Source organism: Caretta caretta, chromosome 4, assembly GCF_965140235.1.
Source record: "Caretta caretta isolate rCarCar2 chromosome 4, rCarCar1.hap1, whole genome shotgun sequence".
Lineage (NCBI taxonomy): Eukaryota > Metazoa > Chordata > Testudines > Cheloniidae > Caretta > Caretta caretta.
In genome coordinates, this window is record NC_134209.1 from 88,193,677 (window position 1) to 88,220,225 (window position 26,549).

Below are 26,549 nucleotides of genomic sequence, written 5' to 3' on the forward strand. Positions count from 1 at the left end.
CAAATATAAATGTGATCAAATCATGATCACTTTTACCTATCGTACTGTTAACTTTTAGTTCCGTGATCAGTTCCTCTATCATTTAGGACAAGGTCGAATATAGAATTTCTCTGCGTTGGTTGCAACATGTTTTGAATTAGGAAATTGTCCTCTACATTATTTAGATATTCCAATTATGTTTTAGTACAGGTAGCAGAAGACCTCAGATATGTCACTCAAAATGAAATCCCCCATGATTGCACAGTTTTTTTCCTACGCATTATAGATAGGTGCGTAAGGAAGAGTTCATCATATTCTTTAGTGCAATTTGGTGACCTGTAGCAGACATCAACTGGTACTTCGTCTTGTGTTTTATCTGTTACGAAATTGATCCATAAGTACTCACGACCATTTTCTTCAGTGTTATCAGTCCTAGCATTAGTGTATAGGCCATTCAAATATGTCTTCTCTTTCTATCCTTTGGTTTCCAAATTAATTTTGTTCTCAACATCTTGATTTTATGCTGAGTGCTTCTATCTTCCCTCCCCTTTTGCTAATAGTACCTCCTGACTACTCTGGCCTGCCTGTCCCTGAGAAGATTGATCCCTACGCTACAGGGGTAGAAACCTTCCAAATTATCCAGCCCCCATTCCCTGTAGAAGATGGACCAATGTTCCACAAAACCAAAGCCCAAACTTCATACCGCTTATCTACCCAGCGATTCACTTCCAGTATAGTCTGCCTTCTGTCTTCCTTTGCTCATGGGATGGGAAGAATCTCAGAGAAAACTGCCTGGACATTCTTCTTTAGCACATTTCCAAGTTCCCTGAAGTTATTGACTCGCTGTGAAATATCCCACAATACAGTGTCATTAATGTTGATATGAACCATCACCAATGGATACTTGCCTGTTGACTTCATATGACTATCCAATCTTAGAGTGACATCATGTGTCTTGGCTCCAGGAAGGCAACAGAGTGTCCTGTTGTTTGCCTTTCCCTTGCAGATTTTTTTTTAATTCATATGTGTATTGAATCTTCAACAGAGATCTTCCTTGTACAATTGGAGGAGGGTGACTATAAGGTGAAGAATGTACCTATTTATGATTTTAATGTTCCTTTGTTTAGCCTTAAATGGAGGACTCTCCTTTATATCTCCTTACCCTTCCACAGATCCTACTGTTCCTTCCAGCTTTTCTACTGTTATCCTAGTTCCTAAATGGTAGTCCACCCAGCCCTACTTCCCTAGATCCTAAATGGAATACACACCTGTCACTTCCCAGGTCCTAAATGAATGAGTAGTTTCCTTGCCTTCACTGAAGACCCTCAAGTGAACTAATTTGTGCTTACTAAGGATTGGGCAAAAACCCCATTGCTTACCAAGGCTGCTTTTAACTTAGCCACGAAGGTCACTGTAGATGGATGGAATTAGCTTTCTCTGTTCAAGAGTGCAGAGCCCACTATCTCTACAATATTCCCAGCCAGGGAAACAAGACACCAGGTCTTAGAATTACAGCTGAGTCTAGCATGACAGCACAAAAAATTAACCATTGAATTAGCAGGCAAAGTCCTTACCTCTTTAAAATATGGCTCTCTATAGTTAATTTTGCTCATATTAGCTTTATCTCTATTTTACTGGAGAGGAACTGAGGCTTGGAGAGATTGGCCTGGCCAAAGTCACACAGGAATTCTGCAGCAATTAGTAACTGAACCAAAATTTCTTGAGTCCTAGTTGAGACTCAAGGCAAGAATGTCCCTTACCTTAGTGGTAATGGTAACAGATGAGAGGAGCAAATGCTGTGCTGTGGGGACTGGAGAGTGGGCTAGTTCTATTCTGTGAGATGTCCTTTTGGTCTTGCTTGGCCCATGAGACCTTTATCTTAAATGAAGGAAAGACCACCGTAAGATACAGTTCCCATTGCAAGGAACCAAGCCCAGGGCCTGCACGAAGAGACGAAACTCGGACGGTGTTATTGACAGCCCTATTTTTCTCCCACATTGGTGATATCTTATCGCCAAATTGGAGGAGTCTCTTTGGGGAGGTGACCAATTCCTTCCTTTCCTTTCCCAACGCAACAATCCTTTACAAGATCCAGCTGAGGTTGTTGCATCTAGCAGTGAAGGGGACAGTCTCTGGCCATTTACTACCTAGAGTTTTAGGATCTTGTAAGGAGGGCCCATTGTGCCACAGGAAGCCATGGTCTTGACTGTAGAGCACTTTGACCTTTATGGACATGGTTTCCACAATCTTGGAAGGACTCTAAGAGCATCCATCAGTTTTACTTTCCTTAAGGACACTGAGGAGATTGTCACAAGATTTTCTGACGAGCCAATGATTTGCCCAGCCCTAAAGCAAACACCTCTAAGAAATACTGCTAAATATTGCTGGCAGACTCTTTTCCCCCATATAAAACATTGTATTCACTACTGAGGGGAAAGGGAGTCAGATCTCCCAATAGAGGAGATGCTTTCCACAGAAGATTTTCTGATTTGGAAGCTGTGAAGAAATTAGCCTTCTTGCTGAGTGTCTGTGTTATGCTTACTAAGCTCTTCCGGAATACCACATCCTTCTGGGAACGTGCATATTGGATCAGATTGGTCCATTTAGTGAGATCTCCCATCTCTGAAGGTGGCCAATATCATTTGCTTCTTGAGTTGTCTTGATTAGAGCAACATAGTCCTCAAGAATACTAGTGTGGCTTGATTGTTTTCAAACTCTTGGATTTAACATTTCCTTTAATTTAAATTCTGAAAATAATACTTTGCATTTATATAGTGCTCTTACCTGAGATCACAAAGTATTTTGTGATGGCATTGCTCTCACTTCACAAAATAAAGATGAATGCCAAATTTCAATAAAATACAAAATAGTTGTATAATTTATGAACCCTTTAAAATGTGATTTACAATGCTAACAGATTAAACATAACTGGACTGAATGTTACTATAACATGCATCATTTGATGAAATTATTGTCAATTACAAAGGGGGTTTTGCCTAACTGATGACTGAGTGATATACTATCTCCCTTTGAATTTGAGTCTGAACAGCCTCCTCTGGAAGAAAAAAAACACATCTGGGGAGATACATGATTTATTGAGAAATATTCTGGAACTGTTCCCAAAAACGGAGTATTATGCTTCAGTGATTTTATAGTTTTCTTAATGGAAAATTGAACTGTCTACTTGATATAAGTGATGCAATGCATATTTTTACAGATTTTAGCATGTTCTGAGTACTTGCCTGTTACTGATGGATATGTAATACTTTCTTTTAAATGAGTCTTTAAATGCATTTGATTAAAATTCTTCCCAGTTACATAACTTTCATAATTCTGTTGCAATTAGAAATGTACCATAATAATTATGGATGGATGACTCTGCACTTCTTGTGCCTATTGTATTTATTATCAGGCACATTTTGTGGAAGATAAGATGTTTCTCAAAGGTGTTAACTTCAGGAAATTGATTCACAGACAACAGTATGAAATGTGCCAGAAATCTTTGCATATCCGTATTATTATGAAAAACTATACTTACAGAATTATACTTTGCTGTTACTTGAGCATCATGTATTTCAAATGTTCATGTTGTCTTCACAAGTGAAGTGTGTAGGTGTTTTGCATAATTTTATTCAAATATGGTATTTTGCCATTTAGTCAATGACATGTGTTTGGGAAATCATTCCAGCTACATGAAGAGAGTGAAGTACTGACACTTCCTCAAAATAGGGCCAAGAATTAAAACAAAACATCTGAGATTGCTTCAGAACAATCTACATCCATTCCCCTCCTTCAAGAAGCAAAAATAAGGGGAAAAGTCGGACAAATCCTGCTCACCTTACTCATGCGATTAGTCTCATGGAACTGGAAGAACACCTGCATGCTTAAGGAGAGCAAGATTCCTGTGAAGCTTTTATTTTTGCACTGAGACTTGAAACTGCTCATATTTCATTACTCTATTCATGCTCCAAAAATTATAATCCCACAGCTGACAATTATTCCATGTGTATTTTATCCCTCCGATTGGCATTCATCTTTATTACATGACTGTTCTTTAGTTATCTGGAAAAATTGCAGGGCTTTGGAGTTGTGTTCTGGCTCCACTCCAGCTCCAGGCAAAAACCTGCAGCTCCACTGTTCCGGAGCTGCTCCGCGCTCCAGCTCCGGGCTCCACTCCAAAGCCCTGCCTTCAACTACTGTCAGCTACTGAGTTTCTGTACAGTGTAAGTTTTCTACAAAATATATCCAGAATTCAGACCAGTGCAAAAATATTCAGACTGCTCCTCAAAGATGATTTGGCAGCTTCATCTAATTCAGAATATAACAGCTTGCTGCCCATATGAGATGGATCATTCTGAATACATTACACCAGTGATCACTGTGAATGCCCTTTTTTCTGTTTGCAATTCAAAGTGTTTGCCATGATCTACAAAGCCCTGGTCACCTAAAATGCAAATTACCTGGGATCTTTTCTTTTTATCGTGGCAGTTAAGATCTGGGTTACTCTTGCTGACAGTTACTGGAGTTTCATTGTCCAGAACTAGTGGCAGGGCACCGGATGGTAGTGGGTTTGGGTTGGGTTACCAGATGTCCCGATTTTATAGGGACAGTCCCAATATTTGGGGCTTTTTCTTATGTAGGCTCCCCCCACCCTCTGTCCCGATTTTTCACACTTGCTATCTGTTCACCCTAGGTTTGGGCTTAATATCAGAGCCTGTGTGAGACCTGCAGTGTAGACATGTTCTCAGTTGTGTGTTCCTGACTTCAGAATTCTGCTATACTTGCGAACCATCAAATTTGAGTTTAACAAAGCTAGGACAAAATGGAAGGCATATTTGTTTGCACAGGCCTTTAATGTAGCATTGTTGCAGACTTCTGATTTACTAATTTAAACTGTCACTATCTTACATTTGTTTTAATTGTTATAATGTCACTAACATTGTGCTGGCACTGCTTTAATGAAACTATTGAAAAGGTAAGGATTTCACTTCTGCTCACTTTTTCCACAATAGAGAAATACAGTTCTTTATCGGTCACAACTGTGAGAGACTGAAAAGACTTTATACTCCAAGAGCAAATAAATCACCAAGTTCTACCTTTCCCTTTTAGAAGCTAAGCTGCTTGGCTTGTAGACTATCTTAGAGCAGCCGTTAGCATATGGCCTTCCTATGATACACTGAAGTGCACACAAAAAAAATTAGTCTACTGTGACTACAGGTAGCTCTGCTAGCAGTTGTAAATCAGCAGGCTTCTGCTTCATCGTAGATAGGACAGACTATAGAAAACCCCAGGAATTCACCAAAGGAATTTGAATAGGGGCTTCAATAAGAGTGAGGTGGAAACAGACTGTGGGAATATGCACACATCTCTCCCCATTAATTTATGTTTTGTGTATACATTCTCTTCAGAGCTCTGATTCTTACAAGTACTGTGGTTACAAACCTAGACCTTAGGGCCCGGATTGGTTTTTGCTCCTTTTAGGAATAGTTATAATAATGTTTTTGCCAAGACAGTAAAGAGAGTGATTATAATTTTTGGTCTTTCCAATTTGTTGTCAAATTTAGAAAATAATCTGGAAGTTGTATATATGCTTTTCAGTAGGGTTCAAAAGTAGGATAAGTTAAATGGTCCGTTTAAATTTGTTTACTAGACAAAAAGTATTTGTGTTCACATTTGGGACTTCACCTCTTTGGGCTGCTATAAAAGAGGCCATTGGGAGATGTCTGGAAACCCAAATGAGTTTGGGGGAGAGGCAGCCAAGCAAATTGATGGCACCTCCTTGTGGCGGATGTCCAGTTCAGGTACTCCATAGGAAAGGCATCCAGTCACCAGATAAATGGCCCGGTAAAGGACTTAAAAGGAGGTGCTGGACAAAGGAACAGAATGGGGGAGGGGACCTGGGGACTCCTATGATTGGTATGATGGAGCCAATCCCTCCCTGTTCTTATAGCCCACCTTAGCCCTCCTACGAGGGTAGTGGATGGAAAGGTCCAAGCCATGGGCTGGTGGGGGGACCTGCATGGAAAATGAAAAGAGGCTGGTGGAAATCATGGGTAATGATTTGAATAAACGTGGATTTGCCTACACTGTATGCTTTATCTGCTGGGTAGTCCCAGACATCTATATAATAAAGATGCAGCCTGATTAAAATCCACATCAAATGTCTCCTGTCCTTTCGGGTTTCGCCAGACAATGTCTTCATCTAGAACACCCTAATATGCCCTTATTAGCCACTAATTCTTGTGGTACCTACAGAACAGAATCCTTTTAAACTTACACATATTTTAATTTTTGGGTTGCAAACTCCTGAACTTTACATTGAGTATCTATTTGTAAACAAGTTTTTCTTCAGAGTCTGTCTAACATCACATGCCTATTGAATCCAGTCAGGATTTTGTAAAATCAAAACTTGGCAGGCAATAGGCACCATCTGTGTTGCCCACTAGTTTTCTGTCATCTAAAAATACAAAATAATCTAAACAGTGAATGCAGGTTGCACATCCCAAATGTGTGTGTTCTTTCTGTGTTTCAGTCTCTGTGACTAAATCCATCTAAAAAGTTTGAGAAATGTACCACTAACTTGCCCTCCTGATCTACCCTCCAGACTGTGTGTTCCATGTCCATTTTTCTGTATGAGCAAGAGAATTTAGAGTATTGGTTCTTTTCGTTATCAAGGATTCTGTGGGTGTTGTGTCAGTTCTAGATTACTCATTTTTATAAAACAAATTTAAATATGCAGCCCCACTGGAGCTTGACCATATCTTCCTTGCTGCACTGAATGGGGAGTCTGAATAAAATAACATCTAACCTCTAAGAATATGAAATCAGCTGGACACACTAAGAGGAGGAGTTTTTTTTTCCCCCCTGAAGTACCCATTCAGCACAGTGAGGGACATTGACTGGCAATAGCAGTAAGATGCAAATAAATACCTGTGGAAGAAATAGGGCAATTGGAGGACATGGAGGTTTCAAGATAGAATAGGATGGAGAATAAAAACGGGGAGGGGGGAAAAAGAAAATAAATAGGAGAGAAATGAGGGAGAAAGGTATTAGAATGGCATAATAGATTACTCCTGGGGGAATTCTGAACCACTGCATGCATGCAGAAGTCATGTCCCCAACATATTTCTTTGATTCACCGCAAAAAAATGACATCTGATGAGAATCTGCAAGAATGGTTATGCACTCCTCCCCAGCAGCACAGGTGCACCATTTTGGGTGCCCAGAGCAGCTGGCAGGGAAGTAAATCACCACGGGAGGGGCTTGGGATGCCCCAGCTACTGGCTCCTACCCTGTGCCAGGCTCAGCTGCTAGTCCCACTGGGCTGGGTGGGGAAGGATGAGACTTCCTCTCCCCCTGCAAGGAGTGGCTGGGCTGAGTCAGACAAACCTCCCCCAGCTGCACAAAGCTCCACAACCCCACCCCTGCTTCCTGCCCTCATCACTCCTCAACCCGGGGAGAAGGGATCACTGTATGGGGAGCCTAACCCCCATGCATCCAGATCTTCCATTCCCCGAGCCCCTTGCACCTGGATCCCAACACCCAAACTCCTATGATACCAAGATGAGCCACTTGCACCTTAACACTCCTCGCCAAACTCCATCCCCTCACATCTGGACACCGCCCCCCCCCTTTGCAGGGTCCCATTCCTTCTGCACCCGGAATCCTCTAATGAGCCCCTGTGCATCAGATTCCCCTGCACCTGGACCTCCCATCGAGCCACCTGCACCCAGATTGCCCCACACAGAACCCTCCTACCTCACACCTGGTTTCCACACACCCCCTCAAGATCCTCCATATTTGGATTCTTCTCGGTTGAGTCGGCCTGCACCATACCTGGATTGGGGGCAAGGGTCAGGCATGCATTTGAGACTTTTTCACTTTTGCTTGCTATCTTGGTGTGCCTGGCACAGAGAGGCAGGGCCCCAGGGTGTTTCTGGGGCAGGTCTGGCCCTTGTGCTTGTGTCAGGGTCAAGTGCAGCCTCACTGCTGAGTCCCTGCCACAGGGGTGGGAGCTGCAGAGTGATCTCCAACCTCCATGCAGCCAGTGGCCTGTACTCCCCATGGCAATGCTGGAGCCTCTGCATTTATTTATTGACAAATAAAATATGCAGAATTTTAAAATATTGTGCACAGATTTTTATTTATTTATTTATTTTGGGTGCAAAATTCCCTCAGGAGTAATAGACGAGGAGAACAGAGGGATTAGAAGAACAGGAAGAAATGAAGATATCTTACATTAGAGAAAAAGCAAGAAAGATGTACAGTAAAAATGGAAAGGCCGCACTTAAGATTATTCTTGGTTGTACTGCTGTTAAGGGCAGGGTTTTTAGTTAATTCTAATAGCAGCCCCAGCTAGCATTTCAAGCTGTGAAGGGATAGAAACTTCATTTTCCTAGTTCCACCTTTCATAAAATCATGATCCATCCATTAATGTTCTCTTGCTCTGAAATAATGCAAATCCTTGATAAAAGGCTTTCACTCTAAAATGCCGTCTCTCCAAAACGTTACTGTCTGCCTTCTGACACGACACAACACTATACTGTACTTAGTAATTACACTTAGTTATTACTAACATGAACATGGCCAGACTGATCTCACACAGCTCTGCTGGGAGCCCATTCATTTCATATTGCCTTTCAGCATGTCTCCCCTTCCCATATGTCCCCCACAATGGACATGCTCTTGCGTATGGCACATATCAAACTCTTGTCCATCCCATTCTTGTTGATGCAAGAGTCTTTTCCTCTGTATTGCCCATTAACAGAAATAGCTGTCCTACTGGGAACATGTGTTCAGGTCAGTGCAGAATAACAAGGAGAACCTCAGAAATCAAAGTTTCATATTTGATTTCAAAATTTCATGATTTTCACTCCAAAATGAGCAAGTCTGGGGTGAAAAATCTCAAAACATTCAAAGTTTTGAAGTTCAGAATTTTTCTGACAAAACCACTTGCATCTGAAAAAGACAAAATATCAGTTTGCCACGTTTTTGTTGTCAACATTGTTGTTGCATGAAAAATGAACATTTTAGGTAATAAAATGGTTTGGAACTAAATGATTGCTTGTTCATTGGCTGTCTCATCTGAAAACCTATCTAACCTGTCTTGCTGCCCTGTATAGATCTTTTTATTTATTTAACTTGGTAATTATATTTAACTTGTGACAGTTTGTGTGAAAGATAAAGTGCAAACAAGTTCCCAGTTCTGTAAATTGTTTGTTGGAATAGTCCTTACTTGACCTTGAAGTTAATAGGACTTCTTATTTTGAAGTATGGACTACTTTTGTGTGTAAGTGTTTACATGATCATGCCCCAAATGTGTATTGGATTGTTTAGGAATCCTCTGGTTTGTCCGAAGATATCACAATTATCCAATTTCAGAGGAACAGCCGTGTTAGTCTGTATTCGCAAAAAGAAAAGGAGTTCTTGTGGCACCTTAGAGACTAACCAATTTATTTGAGCATGAGCTTTCGTGAGCTACAGCTCACTTCATCAGATGTATACCGTGGAAACTGCAGCAGACTTTATATACACACAGAGAATATGAAACAATACCTCCTCCCACCCCACTGTCCTGCTGGTAATAGCTTATCTAAAGTGATCAACAGGTGGGCCATTTCCAGCACAAATCCAGGTTTTCTCAATTCAGCAGTTTCTCGCTGGAGTCTGGATTTGAAGTTTTTTTGTTGGAGCATTTGCTCCAACCCCTCAGACAGAGACAAACACCTTCTCATACATAATCAGTTTAAGAATTAACTCAAATAAACACAAACACATGGTAGATGCTGTTACTTACCAAATATTTTAGTTAAAATTGTACATTTTATTTATATCTAGCAGATAAATGTTTACTTTATGTAGATCAGACATATTAGCTGCTAAGTAGGTGCAGATCATTCTTGTGCTTCTTCCATATTTTTTCTTTTTCCATAAAAATGGGGAGGTAAATCCCTACTCATTTGAGACAAACTGTACTTAATAATAGTGCGTATTGCATGATATATGATCTGCTTGGCTGTCATATCAAGGTTACCTGAGTCACTTCAGCATCAATGCTAGGTGTTTAGAAAAACTACTGTTGACACTAGAGTACTTTAATTGTTCATTGAGACCTACCTCTTTTCAATGTTGCTTCAAGGCATTTTGGCTCAGTTCTGAATCAGTGAAGCAAAATTGGAGCATCTGGATGCAGTGTCAAAATAGCCCAGGAAACCTCAATGCAGCACCCGAGTGGATAATCTCAACATAGAATACAAACGCTGCATTAGTGATTGCCGGAAGGCTACAGTTCATCGTTCTCTGAAATGCACTGCAGAAAAATGATCAGAAAATCTAAATGATATTACTTTTTCTTTTATATCTTTTACTTTTCAAACAAAGCACCCAAATATGTTCGGATGGTTGTTAGGCATTTCATTCTAATATTCTGATTCCCAATAGGTTTAATCCATTGGTTCTCTCCCTCCAGAACAGATGAATGAAACTCATAGTTTCTAATATATGAACTGTGAGCATAAAAATAGGTATCCTATGGATGATGGTTCCTCTGGGTTTTGTTACTGGAAGATAGAACATGATGTTATTTTACTTGTCAATTAGCAATGTAATATATATTCTGTAACAGTATGTACAATGTCTTCATTTTTGTGGATTCTATGAAATGATATTTTCTTTGCTTTGTTTTTCTCTCATAGGTTGGTGATGCAATTTTATTCTGTTGATTTAACAGCCCATTGTAAGTAAATCTTTTTGTTTCTTCTGAATCATACAAGCTTTATACAGATTGATTTATTTTGTTTGGATTAACTTTGAAATGTTCCTGCATTTAACTGATAAAATGGTCCTTTGTACATCTTTGCTTCTTTCTCTTGGGGTCAAAATTGAGTTCAGTGCCAATTTCCCAGAAAATTGGTGAACAGTTAAGAGCCATTTGACATCTGTGGCTCCAGATACAGGCAGGAGCAGCTTATGTGAGACATGGGGCCACCAGGTCGGGACGTATAAATGCTAAAACATGCTAAATATACCACCTAATACCAGTCCTCCCTCTGAATGCCACCTCTCATAGGTCTGATCCAGATGACCTACAGTTTTATGAATGTGCATAACTGGAGTTCAGGAGTGGGGGATAGCAGCTGCATCTTGCAGTTTCCCTCCTGGTTGCCTTTTTTTCTGGATGTGCCTATAGGGGATGATTCTGCCCAGGATCAGGTCTAAAAATCTGCTGCATCATTTGGGCCTTTAATTTATATATATATATATATATATATATATTTCAAAAATGAAGTGCAAAAATAAACTACGGGAATATAATTAATTGCTCATTGACATTTAACAACTGAAAAAAGAAATTGTGATTCACACTCCACTGCTCTGTATTCCATATTACTGTTATAAATGCAGTACCAAATGAATTCAGGTTGGAGCACTTCAAATAAGTGTGACACTTTGTCTAACATGTCTAACTACCATTAATTTAGTTAGTATTCATTGTAACTACACCGATCATAATGAATTCATTTAGCATTAAGGTGAACATTATATATCCTTTTAGTAACTCCATTGTAATTCCGCAATAATTAATGTACATATTAAATGAAGTGTTACCACACAAAGCTATTACAGAGCTGTGTGTGTTCATTTTAAAAGCTTTAAAACAAGTTATGTTTGTTCTGATCAGTATGTTTGGTGTTCTCAGAATGCTGCAAAGATAACTTCTAGAATTCCATAAGGTGATTCATATTTGGAGCCCCCTATTAACCTTTATGAAAGACTGCATATTTACATGTGTCTATTGATCAATGTATAATTTCATCAGTAAGACAGGTCATATCCTGCTGTAGTGATGAATGTTGCTTCTCTTTGTTATATTGCGAGTCCAAGACAGAGCCAAAATCTTCTAAGAAACCTGAGAAGGAACATTTTGTAATATATTTTGTGTATGTGAATAATAATAATACTTGCTGGTGGCTGGCCAGGGAGAGAAGAGGGAGGTTACTGCTACTGTCTATTAAAGGAGAGCTCTTACTCAATGGGTAAAGGGCCTTTGTTTTTCGAATGTAGAGACAAGGGATCTAGTCCTAACTGAGTGGAAGGGTACATGTGCTGTGTCTAACAATTATTCCTGTTATCTGCAGCATGTGGATTTGTTACAATATGTAGCACTGCCTCATGGTTTGGAAAGTCTCATTCCAATAACATGGAAATATAATTCAAAACATTTAAAATATCTTAGTATTATTATTTATAATACTACTCTGGCTTTCTATAGTGTCTTCCATTTGAGGATATCAAAATCCTTTACAAACATTAATGTCTTAAGTTTCCTAGCATCACTTTGTGGTAAATAAACTTGGTTATCCCCATTTTACAGAGGAAGGAACAAAGGCTCAGAGAGGCTAACTGTCCTTTTCCAGTGCCACACGCAGTATGTAGCAGAGCAAATAATTGAATCCATCTCTCTTTTTGCCCTAAATGTGCATATCTCCCTTTAGGACTTAAATAGAAATGATGCGAAGTGATGTGAATTGACAGCAGGATATGGCATTACATGTGCCATATGCAGGAATCTTTACCTAGCACATCAGATGGGGAGGACGTATAGTATTAGTTAATAGATTTCTGGTCTTGGACTCAGATGATCCGGATTATAATCTTTGTTCTGCCACTAACTACTTTGGCCCTGATAAGCCACTTAACCTCTCTGCTCTTCAGTTTTCCATTTCTATAAAGTGGAGATGATATTTGCATTCTTTTTGAAAATTCTTAAGCTTTACAGATGAAAATATGTGCTATGTGTTGTTTCATTATCCCCAATTAAATGGACTAATCTTTAGGGCAGAATGTGGCAACTATTTAACTGTTTACAATGTTATGTTCACAGCATATGCACAGAAGTTAGATAAAAATATGAAGTATTCCTCCTGGAAGGTTGCTACATAACACTACTTTATTTGTTAGAATTCAGAATAAGACACAGGAACCCCAAAACAGAGAGAGACAAAACAGGCTGCTCCCTAATAGAGAGAGACACAACTCATTCCACTTTGTTCTGGGCTGTTTTTTTTTTTCCAGATTACACGCTTCACCACAGAGCTCCCTAGCCTGCACACAAGAGCAGGAATACCATCCCCCTTCCCCTGCACTCTTCAAGTGATCACTTGAAAGTCCAATATATTCCTCAATACACCACAAACAACAATACAAAAAAGAGTTCGGGACAGGGAAGGAGGAAGAATACTATATCCAACTGAAACTGCCTGAGAATTTGGTACATTTTAAAAATTAATTACTTAATTTCTTCAAAAAAAAATGAAGAGCAAAAGCAAACAAATGTTGGTATCTAATAATTGTGATGTAACCTGAGGTTTGTTATCAACAGTCCTGTTTATGATTAGTGTAATTAGAATTCATGTGTTTATCGCACATGTTTAGAGAGGATTGATTGTGGCTTCACATAATCTAAGTGGATACTTAAACGTTTAAATGTAGTTCAGCTGCATTTTATGCACAAGCTACTCAGAATCATTGAAAGCAATTTCTAAGGTCTATAATATGGTGAGATAGGATAAAAGTGAGACCATCACATCCATTGTGAGTATTCTTCGTTAGTTTCTGACTGAACGGCTCTTGGTACTAATTTTAAGTGTCATTATAAATGCCTTACCTTATTATAAGGTTACACTTTTAGTCAAAATTGGCTTCTGTTACTCTAGTATTTAAAATGCCCTTCTCTGTCTCAGATGATACGTCACGCTTTTATCCAATAATCTACTTCCTGTTTCTTTCCAAGATTGTATCTCAAGTTGTTGAATTCAAATTTAAGTTGCACCTTACTTTAGACACATATCTAAGTGGTAAAATCTAGTCTGGCTAAGAGAAGAGACAACATTGAAACTGTCCATTTGAGGGCTTATAGCAGTCTCTTGCTGCAGGCTGATTCAGGATATTTGTACTCTTTCATCTGTTGACTGCTTGTGTCAGCATCGACCATTGGTACCGTTCTGGAACATTTAGAGCAGATGGTAGGGCTGTCTAGAAGTGTTTTATCAATAGTTCTTATGGATTGCTGCCAATTAGTTAGGTACTCATTGCACACTGCTAAGCATGGGTTCTCTCCATTGTACCATTCTATGCCATTCCTTCAGGACCCTCATTTTCTAGTATCAATATGAACTCTTTGCTTCACTTATTTGTCAGCCTTGACTTATGAATAGAGTTGGGCAAAAATTTTCAGGTGTAGCTTATTCACTGAAAAATGCCTTTTCAGGCAACCTGAAACTATCTGTGGATTGAACAGACGTTCCCCCAAATAGGTTCAGACAAATGTTTTTTGTTTTTGTTTTTGGTTTTTTTTTGGGGGGGGGGGGGCTTAAATTCACAGAATGGCTGGAGGAGGAGTTGGCGGCAATCTCCTTATAACTTTTATCCCAGTGGTAGGGTACTCACCTAGGAAGCGGGAAACCTGGAAATTCCCTCTCTGCCTGATGTGGAACAGAGTTTTTAACTTGAATCTCTCACACTGCAGGAGAGTGCTCTGGCCATTGGGCTGTGGGGCATTTTGGTGTCTCTCTCTGTCAATCCCTCCTGTTGAAGCTGTTCCACTTTGTAAAAATAATTAAATAATCATTGGAGCTGGGACTTGAACTTGTCTCCCCAACATAGGGTGACCAGATGCTAAATCCAAAATATTGGGACCGCCGCAGGGGGAGCGCCTTTTCACCCAGCACGTTCAGCGGCGAGAAATAAATCTTGCCGACAAAGAAAGAAGTACCCGCCACCGAAATGCTGCCGAAGCCCGTCACCGACTGAAGTGCCCTCCTCCGAAATGCCGCCGAAGACCTGAACATGCCAGGTGAGTCAAACAATTGAAAAGCCGCTCTCCCTGCCTGTCACCACTGCCTAAGCCAAAAAAAGGGCTGCTGCGCCTATAACCAAATATCGGGACAAATGGCGTCCCGACCGTACTTCAGTCGGGACGTGGGACAAACCATTCAATAGTGGGACAGTCCCGATTTTATTGGGACGTCTGGTCACCCTACCCCAACATCCTAGGTGAGTGATCTAACCATCAGGCAATATTCATTCATATTCTCACTCTCTGGCACAGTGGTTATACATAGTCATCCAAAAATATTTTTTGGTGAAAAATGTTTCCATTTTCAACCAAATAAATAAAGGGTTATATTGGTTCTACCTGTACTTTTGGGCTAGACTGTAGTTTGGTGGTATAGGCTCAATTTTTGAGAGAGACTTCTTTCTTTCTTTTCATGCATGCTCCAGGTTAGTAGCATTTCTGCTGTTGGCACTTTTAGTCCATTATTTCTTAAGATACCATAGTTTCTTAAATGGTATTTACAAAAGATAGTTAGATTCATAGGCTCTGGTATAATTTTTCTAATCATTATCTCTTTGGCTTTCATCCCACCATGTTCCTTCCAGGTGTCCACTGATTTCCTTGCTGAGGTCCCAGAGTCATTTTCCTGATTTTTTTTCCTCTTTCCTACTCTCCCAAAACCTTAATGGCTTTTTCAGGTCTTTCTACTTGTTTCCAGATTCCCTTTTCCTGACCATCCCTCTTTATTACTTTTTTAACACACAGAACTTCATCCTGAGAGAAGCCCTGATCCTCTAATCATGTCCATGCAAATGGACCATTGTGGTTATGTGACGCCTCAATGAAGTCAGTCTGGCTTTGTGTGAGTGCAAAGGTTAATCAGGCTGGATGTGATTGCAGGATCAGAGCCTAAGAGTATTTTGGTTTGGTTTTTTGTTTGTTTTGTTTTGTTTTGTTTAATAAAAGTCTTTGATTTGCTTAGCATAACCAAATATACCGTGGCAGCCCAGTGCCGGGGAGAAAAATTGGACAATACTTCTTTTTCATAGAAACCATATATCTATTAACAATGAACCTGTTTTAAAGGTGTGAGTGACAGTAATTGTGACTGTGGCATTGTTACATTACAGGAGAAACCATTAAACCAATTACAGCATCATTCCAAACGGAAAATGTCTGTTATCACGTCATGTGATTATGTGAATACTATTGTCTTAATACTTGCAAAAGTGTTCCAGGAAGAAGTTGTCTGTCATTGCCTCACTGTCTCTATGCTTCTTCTACACTGTTTATTCTACAGTTTGCATTCCCATTTCAAGAATAGTGTCTGAATCATACGTAATCTATAACATAAAACTGCTGTGTGAAACTGAACAGCATAACAATTGGCTATCATTTTGCATCTCTTATCCACAGTGAAGTGTTTTCAGCTTTCAGTTATTTTCTTTTGTCACATTCTTTAGTACATGGCAACTGCAAATCTGTGTAAAGATTATATCAGAGTTGTTCATGAAATGAATAAACATTTCCAATTATGATGTTGATAATAATAAAAAATCCTGGTCCACTACAGATTTTCCAGTGATATACTTGATAGTCTATTCTTGTTCTTTCATTATAGCATTCTGGGGAGCAAGGAAGTGGTATCCTTGGAATATTCCCAACAAATTTCTTCCCCAAGATTCTCAATGAGAAAGAAGGGTCAATTCTTTGACCCAAATAAGAACTGTTTTTAACTTAAAAGAATGTCTGGGCCAAAATTAAACCATTCAATTGAATTTCAAGACCCTATGGTTGGATTTGAATCTCTGATTCTGATCTTATCTCAGATTTGATCCTACTCTTTTTGTTTCTAAGTGAGAGAGAATCTATTTTCCCATTTGTGTGTAACCAAAATCCTCCAAGGATAGCCCTTCTCATCATGTGGTAACCTCAGGTTTAGGAAGTTCTGAAAGATTAAATATGCTTGCAAATTTCTGCCATTTGCAGTCAAAATCTCTTAAAAACCAATTTGTGATATTTCTGTATCACCTAATCCAAACTCAAACCTAACCATAATTCACCTTTGCACCCCAAAAAAGACTTGATCTGGATCTGAATATATCTTCTTATATAAGATGAGTTATTCGTTGAGGGCCTCTGTGCATTGCCACTCGTGGGATATGGTATCACGGGCACTGAACTGTGGAAATGTCTTCAGCAATCATGTTTGTGTAAACTCTTGGTCATCCCCTCAACAGCATGTCTCTTCAAGGCAGTTCCACAGCTCAGTGCCAGGACCACCATATCCCATGAATGGGAATCCCAGCTTTCAAAGAAAAACAGTTATTGGCAAGGAACCTCTTTTCCAGTTCATCCTGCGGGAAAAACAAAGCTTCCTGCAAGTTCTTACTTTAGCTGAGCTAGCTGTTCTACTCCTAGCTGAAATTCCACACTATAACTCTTTCACTGATAGCCTTATCTAGAAGTGTCAACCCAGAGATTTACTGACCTTTAACACTGAATTTCCATTGAGGAGGTGGTGAGATGTGTGGTGTTGCATGATGATGCTTTCTGTTTTAAGGATTTTTTTGGTTTTGTGTGAATATTTTTTAAGTGTGCCATTTGTTTTGGAGTATTCCTAAAATCTATGAATCCCTTGCATGCAAAACAGGAGAAATCCTCAACAAGGAAACACTACACAATTCCATGTGAGATCTCCCCATCAAGTTTCTGTTTAGAATTGACAATGGAATATAGGAGGTCTGGAGGCAGGCCCATGGTATGGCCAGCAGGTCCATGCACAGAATCGAACACTCAAGGAATGGGGATGGGAATACTATAGGCTACATAAAATACTCCTCTTCATCAGCTTTAATAACAATGAAAACTTGGATGCCAGTCGTTGAGAATTCTGTGCCATCCATATGGGCAATATCCTTTTACACAGGCTTCACTTGCAGGATTTGGGCCTGTGAGAGTAAATACTTCTTTAAAAAGTGTCTAAAGAATTTGTTTTCAAACACGTACCTACCATGCCGTGTTTTAACCCTGAGCCAGTGTTTATAGCTGTATTTAAACACTCTGAAATATAGTATTTACGATGGAAACATTTAACAATCCTTTTCCATAGGAGATAGCAGGCACTGATATAATACTAATGTGACAGCTAAGATTTTAGAGAAACACACTTTTATTTTCTTGATAGAGAGCTGTTATGCAGTCTGAAATCTAGCCAGATTTTTCTGGCCAGTGTCTCCTCATGTTTGTGACAGTAGGAGTTTGCTGACTACCCAAATTATCTTTCCGCAGTTTACCCAGAAATGTTTAGTTTCCTTTTCGAACTAGTCTAAATGGTCATATTCTCAAACAATGAAAACCAGACTGTACTCAATGTGCAAACATCTATATTATAATAAAAGTCATGGATTCAGAATGAATTTACCTTCCAGCAAATGAAATTATATTTCCTATGAAATGTTTGTCATTTACAGTAGCGATCTGACAGTAAGTTGGGTCATCTGAAAAATGGAATCGACAGAGTGATGTACTAAATTGAGTTAATATTTGAAAATGCATATACTTTCAAATAAGCACATTTTGGCCATTATGCTATGGTTGTTCTGGATAAAATGTGCTTATTCATAACACTATTCTAGTGAGGTTTGCCTCTTATAAATTTACAAAGATCAATGAACCATATTATATAATCTTTTAGATAGCTTCCTAGATATTCCCTTCTAGTTAAGGCCCCGTGTCCTATTTGGCATATAAGACCTATATTTTGTGCTATGGACCATGACATTCTGCAGCACTACCCCTGCTCACATATTCCTTCTGTCACCTCCCATTTCAGTCTGTTTGAGTCAGCGTAGTGATCCTTGTGTAATTTTGTTTTGATACTAAATTTAGTTTATTTTACGCTGTTGCCAAATTTTGAATTGTCAATGTGTTTCAGATTTGTGCGATGACAACTAGTAATAACCTTGAACCATAGAATTGTAAGGGAAAATCTAAAGGTGGTGTTTTTTCCACCTGGGCAAGGGACAGTCAGTGCTTTTAACACTTAGGAGAGCAAGGAATGTGGTTTGGCACCCAGAGGAAGTTTGAGGTATTTGCTAAAGAAGAGGAGATGCATTTGGGCAGTAGCAAAGGTGACTTTTACATTTTTATGGGAGGGAAGAGGTTTGATTTTTTTTCTCTGCCTTCCACAGCAATTCCTTGATAGCAACTGGCTGACCACCTACACCTGTTTCTACCACTACACCCAGCAATAGCAAATGAGCACACTTCTGCATTTTTGCTAAACATGATCAGAACATTTGTGTTTAAATTGTTGTCATACTTCAGTTAACAACCCATTAAAACATATGGAAAGAGTTAATGTTTGTCAGAGTTAATGTATCGGGCTGTGTGCTGACTCAGGCACGCATCACATCTTAGTTATATTTGGTTCAAATTTTCAAAGTTAGCATTACAGCCAGAGACTCAATTTTTCTTTTAAGTGGAAACTTAGATTTTTGAGCACCTTTACGCAGCAACTGAAAAAGAATCTGCAATTATATGGTACTTTGTGGCCACATAAGTACATTATTAATAAAACCCAGTATATAGTCCAAACTTTGCAGGGTTTTTCTTTTTGCAGGGTTTTTCATTTTCTTCAGAAAGTGTAACATCACTTTTCATTTATTAATTTATAATGCTAGGAAAAATATTCCCAATATTGGCACCAGAATTTTGGCCCACTCCATTTTAATTCTGTTATGCCTTATTTAAACACTGTCTGTGTGTAAAATTTTCTTGATTAAAGCATTTGTATCTGTGACAGTGCTAAATGATAATATACTTGTCTCCTTGTTTATTCACTAAGCCAATTTTTCCTTCATGATTTTGAAATTTCAGGAGCAGTTTTAGAGCTGCATAGTTTGTTCAGATGCATTTTCTGCCATAGAGGTAATGATGAAAGTGATCTTATTGATCTGTCAGTAGCCATGGTTCTCTTCTGATTAGGCTGTAATTTCTCTCACCAGGAGAGAGAGGGAAAGAGTGTTTTGACTTGAACATTAAATTCCTCTCTCTAGTCTACTGGGCTGTTTGGACAGTACTGATTCAGTCTCTAAAGCGTTACCAGGTTGTCATTATCATCTTTAGGAATAAAGGCATCTAGGACAATGGATAAGGGATTCACATTAGGACTTTGTTCTAAATTCATTGTTCAGGACTGTTAAATGCACCAGTTTCACCTTCAACTATTTCTATTTTTAGGGCTTAACTGTGCCTGAGAGGTACAAATCTGAGTAAGCAGTGTTGTGAGCTGCACACTTCAGTGGGGAGATACACTAGGAGAGGTAGTGTATCCTGGAGCCCCAAGAATGCAGGAGAAGTTACACCCTTTCAAGGTCCTCTCTGAGCTTCAGGCTAGCACACTGGTGAGCCAGAGAGTGGAATCACAGCGTTGTTTCTTCCTAACCTCAGTGAACCTGTGTAGCTATTGGGGTTGCTACTGCCCTACACGTGCTAGGAAAGTGTTCAGAAGAGCACTGTTACTGTGTTTTCTGCTACACAGGATGGCAAGGTAGGAAATACCCTTGCATCCTCCCATGCACCCTTGCAGTAACTGCAGTTTGGTGACAAATGTTTTATATTGTTTTCTTTATTGGGATTTCCATCAATTTGGGAGGGGAAAAAATTCTCATCTAAGCTATAGGGGCCTTTGTTACAAATGAAAAATACGATTAATCAAAACAAAACCAGAAGCTAGTTAACGAACATTTGTTTTGAAGCTGTTCAAAACTTCCCACAGGGAGACTGAAATTGCAAAGATCCTTCATATAAAATTTCTTGTGTGTAGGGTGGGGAAGAGAATTCCATTTTCCAGTTAGGACCAAATATGCTAAAAAACTTTGTGAACTTTCAGATAAATCTGCGGATGACCGTCTTATATACAGAGCCCTGTATACGGCTCGAGTAACGACAATACAACCTTTTCTATGTTGTGCTTCCAATGTCCCTCAACTCTGACATGGAGGTGAAAGAAAATGAGAAAGGGATTCAGTTTCTTTGCCTACTCAGTCATTGGCACTTTTCTGAGAATGCGAATGAGAAAACAAAACTAGAATGCTCTTTTAAGGGCTTGTCTATACTTACAGCTAAATAGGCACTGCTACAATCACTAATTCGATGGCAGAGCATTTTTCCATCCACTTCTGCACTCCAGATTCTCAGGAAGCATAAAGTAAGTCATCAGGAGAGCATCTTCCATCGACACAGTGCGGTATAGACATCACTGTCAATCAACTTCAGTTACGTAACTTAGGTCGACTTCTTGCTTTAGTGTAGACCAGCCCTTAGTGTTGTCAGTAGTAGTTATATCCAACCCAAGAGGGCGAGATCATTACGTCAATTTTTATATCTGCAGATATAAAACCCCTCTTGTTGTAAGTTAAGTTGCTTCCAGTTTGCTTTATTTTTTAAATAAAGTTACATTAAAAACTTGAACAAAGTCCAGTGGGTATATTTCTGTGTATAAATGCAAGTAGTTTTTCTGCTTATGTTAGCATTCGTTACTGTGTAATGGTCTAGCTGACTGTACAGTCTGTGTCATGGAAATCAAATACAGTCTAAGACTTTTCTTTCTTACAAAGCTGAACACATCTAAATGGAATTTTGGGTCTAGGTTACTCTATGTACAGATAACAAGTCACCCATTTCTCACTTTCAGTGACATGAAGTATACTGCTATACAATCAGTAGATAGGGATAAGCAAATATGATAAGATCTATATGAAAACTTTATTTATACAGTTTATGGTTTCCAGAGAATATGCAAAATGTTCTCTTGATATTTTTTCCCCCAAAATGATCCTGAAAATAAATTACTGTCACAATTTTCAGTGGTGGGTGGTGCTTTCCATATCCAAACGATAGGTCCTTTGCTGATCTGCCTGACTTATTGACCTAATTTTCAAAAGTTAGGCTTCAAGCATATAATATTTCACATTTGTCCTGAATATCTTACTCAATAAGACAAGCTTGGTACAATTTATGCTGCTGTGTGTTCTACAGCTGAGATGTCATAATGCACAATGCTGCGGGTAACCTATAATAACTTATTGCCTACCTTATTGTGGGTTACTTTTTGCCTTTAGTTTAATTTTGCTAAACTGTTTCCTCTTGCCTCGAAGGGTTTATTTGCATTTATTTAACACAATACAGACCTAGTCACATTTGTTTCTAATGCCTAATTAAATGTGAAGTAACCTTGACTTTATATTATGCTTTAAATTTAATACTGGTGAACTGTAACCAAAAATGATATTATAGGCTATTAGGTAAGATACGGAAAAATAACCATGTAATTTGTATTATTATTATAACCTTTTACTGCATGTGTTTGAAACACTATTAAGAAAAGAATGTCAATGCCATTACACTTTTGTATACGAACATATATGTAAAAGATAGGTAAAGTTGTAGCCTATACCAGCAATAAACCCATGTGCTTTTGAGTTTGAATGGAAAGATTACAAAAATGATAGACTTTTAGCAGTTAAATCAGTTAAAATTTTTCACAAGCAATTTTAAAAATGATAAATTGAATACAATACTTTTTCTGAGCGCATCAGTGGAATTGACTTCAGATGGGCCACTTACTGCATACTTTCTTTATTCCCAGTTTCACAGTAGCCACCCACAAAAGCTTTCTGTTAACCCTTATCCTACAGAAATCTTCATAAAGTTCACACAACATGAAACATAGAAAACTAATCCTCAAGGTTTTTATAGACAGAAACAATTTCTCAAGGTGTATTTTGAAGAGATCTAGGTAGTGTATTCTACAGATCTGTACAATGCATTTGCTACCTAGCAACCACATTCTCTTTTTACATACAGATATTTTGTCTATATCAACAATTATCCAATACTGAATCTTAAATTGTGCAGCAAATGTCAGATTGAAATTCTGTATATTAATCTCAGAATGTGCTGGAAAGAACATCAAAGGTTAGAGACAAACATGCAAGATTGAAGCAGCTTTGAGGAATTTGTATGAATGTAGACACTGGTATTTTGATTTCAAATAAACTCTGGAAGATTGCACATTTTCCAGTCACAAAGCTCCTTTAAATATATGATCCAGTGTCAATAGGGGATTAACAGTAGAATGTAATCCTGAGCAGAAGAATGTGCGTAGCCAGCTGTCTGAGGTAGTGCGTGCTATTGGTGTGAAACTATAAATATTGCTGCATTTTAAGAAAATTGATGCAGTGATGAAAGTGGCTATTTTAAACAAACAAAGAAAGAAAAAATACCACGGCTTTGATGATTGGGTGGAATCATGGCCCCACTGATTGGGTGGAATCATGGCCCCACATAGTAAAACTCTCACTGACTTCATTGGGTCTGGAATTTCGCCGCAGGTCTTCAGCTGGTGCCGAGCTTCACCGATGTATACCATCTGAATACATAACCCTGGATAGTTGTTGTTGTTCATTTCTGCCACATTTGGAACACGTGAAGAGTATTTTTTGTCATTTTAGTGATACAGACTACAGTGTCACAAAAAAATAGCAAGTACTGTTTTCTAGGTAGGTATTAATACTTCCCATTTATGTGTATATTCCAGTTGAAACTAAGCAAACATAGTTAACGGTACACAGAAGCCACATGTACTTTAAATAGGTGATTTAAAAAGCTTTTTAGTTTTTCTCCTCATCCCTAATGTAAATACAACCTTCCTCCCACCCCCCCAATACACTGTTGGGAAGATGTTAAAAATAGATAATAGAATTTAAGACTGTTTTTGTATCACTAGCTCCCACAGGTTGTTACAGCGTTTCAAGTAAAATGTGTTAGATTCAGTTCTTCCTGGATGCTGAAATGTAAATATGTTTTGGCAGGAGATATTAATGGATGAATGGAATGTTGGAATGAGCCAGGTGCATTGAGCCGTGCTGACAGAGCACATTTCCCAGATGTAACAAGTATGTTGTTCAGTACTAAAGGAAAGGAAGAAATTACTAAACATTGTGAACCATTCTCTTAAATAAATAATCCTAAATAAATCCTAAATAAAAAAAAATGTATGCCACTTCAACATTCAGGAAGGAGTGAATAATGTTATTTCCAGTGTACTGTTCTACCAGCCCAAACAAGCAGGTCGACTTGAAGCAGGGGTTGGAGAAGTGAAGGAAAGTAGACTGTCACTCCACCTATATAAAGTGTTTGATGTCCCATTGGTCTCAGAGGTTTCTTAATTCTTGGCTGTGAATTCTGAAGTCCCCAAGTATATCTTGAGGACAAAGCAAAATATTTTTCCTACTTTCATAAGTCTTTTTAAAAACTTTGTTAGGATCTAGGAATACTCAAAAATCAACCATACAATATTTAAACCCATCTATTTCTTTGACTGAAATCAGTAAATGGATAGGAACATTTTGTCAGGAAAAAGTAGCTTAAAAACATTTTTTAAGCTCCAAAATGATTGGATTCATTTTTTTATTTGAAAAATGGGAAATGGTGTGGGCTAGCTTTCATTTTGTCTGAACTGTTTACCTATCAAGTTAGGCTACAATTAAAGTAAGAATGTACAAAATATCTATCCTTCAATGCTTTTCCTTACTTCCCTCATGCTGCCTCTGCATTAGATCTAAATAAAAATGTTCCATATAGTGTGAATACATGGAAATCCTTACAAATATGACGTCAACAATACCAGGAATTCGTGTTAAGAAAAAATAAGTACTAATGCTTGTAGTCTCAATTAGGGTGACCAGATGTCCCAATTTTGGGGGCTTTTTTAAATATAGGTTCCTATTACCCCACACACACACGCCCTGTCCCAATTTTTCACACTTGTCTGGTCACCCTAGTCTCAAGACATAATAAACATGACAACTCTTTTACAGGAAATAGAGAGGGCCTTACCACTACTATACTTTGTAATTTCCAAGCAGGATATAAACTCCAGTCCTGTGGAGTTGTTAAAGTGCTCTTATTTTAGTTATTATAGGGCATTAGAATAGTAGATGATTTCTACTTTCTGATAACTCCTGCAGTAAAAGTTTCTCATATCTATTGGAAACTAACTGCTCATTAAAGTACAGTTGAAGAGTTCTTATTAGAACAGGGTGACTTTTATTACCTATTCCTTTAATAAAATATTTATTTTACTTAGGTTTTCATTCATTTGGGGAGGATACTGAAGTTTTGACCCTGTGGTCTTTGTCATCATAAATGTCCTTACATAGATTCAATACATTGCTTGAAAAAATATTAAAAGGAGTGGGAAGCTGGGAGAGTTGTTAAAAGGGAGACTCAGTCTGTGATTTGTCCTCACCCTTTTTTATGTGTTAGAATAAAGCTCTGCTGAATCAGTTAAAATGAATCTAGCTTTTACCCTTGTAACCCTTTAATTGTCATAACAGGTCCATTGAAAATCTTATAAAAGGAGTGCACAAGACTGAATCTTGAAAGTAATGGGAATCTGTGAAATGGAAGGAAATAACAGACTGAAAATCCACCACTACCAATGATTAAATACATATTTATCTCAACTCTAATTAACCAAAACGCAGTTATCTGCAAGTTTGGGTGCTTCCTTCAAAACTTGCCTTCAGCACATACATCTGTGTTTAAAACATTGCATACAGAAATGTTTAAGCCTGCAGAGTTTTCCTCAGATATTCCTCAGAAGAAAGCCCTGCATGGGAGAGTTTCTGTCCTGTGGAGCTTATAGACTCTATAGGATCCTTTGCTCATGGGATGAAATGTAATAGTACAGAGTGCAAGGTCATGCACCAAGGGTCTAATAATAAGAATGTCTGCTTTAAGCTGGAGCTCATCAGTTGAAAGCAACAGAGGAAGAAAGAGATCTGAGTGTGATCCAGCTGCAAAAAAGGCAAATGAGACTCTCGGATGTGTCAGGTGAGGCATTTCAGGTCAAGATAGAGAAGCATTAATGTAAGACCTCATTTGGAATACAGTGTGTGATTCCTGTCACCCATGTTCAAGAAAGATTAATTCAAATTGGAACAGGTGCAGAAAGAGCTGCTAAGATGCTCAAGGAAGTGGAGGGCATATTTTATGGGAGGAGACTAAATGAGCTTGTGTTGTTTAGCCTGGCAACACAAAGGCTGACTGAGGATATGATTGTTCTGTATCAATACATCGGGGTAAGGTATAAATACCAGGGAGGGTGAAGAGCTATTTAAGCTTAAGGACAATGCTGGCACAGGAAAAATGGGCATCTGACCAGAATTAAATTCAGGCTGGAAATTAGAAGATATCAGAGGAGTGAGGTTCTGGAACAACATCCTAAGAGGAGTTGTGAGGGCAAACAACTAGTTTTAAGAAAGAGATGGACAAATTTATGAGTGGGATTGCATGATGGTATTGCTTGTTAGGTTGGGGGAGAGCACTTGGCAGACCTTGGAGTCCCTTTTGTTTTATGGCTTATGTTCCTAAAATTTCATGCTTCAGTTGGTCACCTGCAGGGGTTAGGAAGGGATTTTTTGTCCCCTAGTCTGAAGCGTCACAGATGGCCGCATATGGAGTTGGGACTTTTGATGGGATGGGTTTCTGTTCTGAAGTAGCACGGCTCATTCTCTGTCTTGGGTATTTAGCTGGCTTGTTCTTGCTTATATGCTCAGTGTCCAATGGATGGCCATATGAAGGATCAAAAAGGAATTTCTCCCCAAGTCAGGCTGGCAATGATTTGGGAGGTTGGTTTGGGGTTTTTGTTTTTGTTTTGCCT

General features: G+C 38.7%; 1 protein-coding gene across 35 annotated transcripts in view; it reads left to right on the forward strand.

Annotated features, from left to right (window-relative positions):
• The window catches only part of TENM3 (teneurin transmembrane protein 3), a 2,220,601-nt gene that overhangs the window by 841,766 nt on the left and 1,352,286 nt on the right, over positions 1-26,549 (forward strand). For 33 of the 35 annotated variants that reach the window (XM_075127819.1, XM_075127814.1, XM_075127817.1 and 30 more), the window contains one exon: positions 10,674-10,714. The gene's annotated coding sequence lies outside the window, so the exon portion shown is untranslated. Of the gene's footprint in view, positions 1-10,673; positions 10,715-13,053; positions 13,250-26,549 lie in introns of all 35 variants that reach the window. The other 2 variants (XM_075127816.1, XM_075127822.1) reach the window with 1 other exon arrangement.